This window comes from Cannabis sativa, chromosome 4, assembly GCF_029168945.1.
Source record: "Cannabis sativa cultivar Pink pepper isolate KNU-18-1 chromosome 4, ASM2916894v1, whole genome shotgun sequence".
In the NCBI taxonomy this organism is placed as follows: domain Eukaryota; kingdom Viridiplantae; phylum Streptophyta; class Magnoliopsida; order Rosales; family Cannabaceae; genus Cannabis; species Cannabis sativa.
Window position 1 is genome coordinate 27679279 of NC_083604.1, and position 544 is coordinate 27679822.

Here is a 544-nt window from a genome sequence, read left to right on the forward strand (position 1 = left end):
ACCCACTGTTTCTTCGGTTATTACCCTGGTTGAACCCATAATTGTTGTTGTTATTCTGCGAAAAATTTCCAATGGCCTTAGCTTCATCCATTGGCAAATGATCCACATCTGCTTTCACTCTGAAAAAGTGATGATTTCCTCCACATATCTCACAAACAACTTGGGCTTGTTTAGCTTGCCCTGCAATTAGCTTTGTCAATGCCTCAACCTGAGCTGTTAACTTTGTGATGGCATCAACCTCTAACACACCAGCTACTTTCTTAGATTGACTCCTTTCAGTTGGCCACTGCTGATTGTTTAGAGCCATCTCCTCAAATAGATCATAAGCCTCATTAGCACTCTTTCTCATAAAGGCTCCGCCAGCTGCTGCATCTATTAGAGTTCTAGTGTTACCAACCAACCCATTGTAGAAGTTGTGGACCAGCATCCACTTCTCTATACCATGATGAGGGCACTTTCTGATCAGATCTTTAAACCTCTCCCAAGCCTCATGGAGAGATTCATTATCTTGTTGGCAGAAGTTATTGATTTCTCCTCTCAGCTT

The 544-nt window shown here is 42.3% G+C and overlaps 1 non-coding gene across 1 annotated transcript; it reads left to right on the forward strand.

Annotated features, from left to right (window-relative positions):
* The first annotated feature begins 437 nt into the window (after nucleotides 1-437).
* On the forward strand, nucleotides 438-544 carry LOC133037515 (small nucleolar RNA R71). Its single transcript, XR_009687602.1, has one exon. It is a non-coding gene; the product is annotated as a small nucleolar RNA R71 (small nucleolar RNA).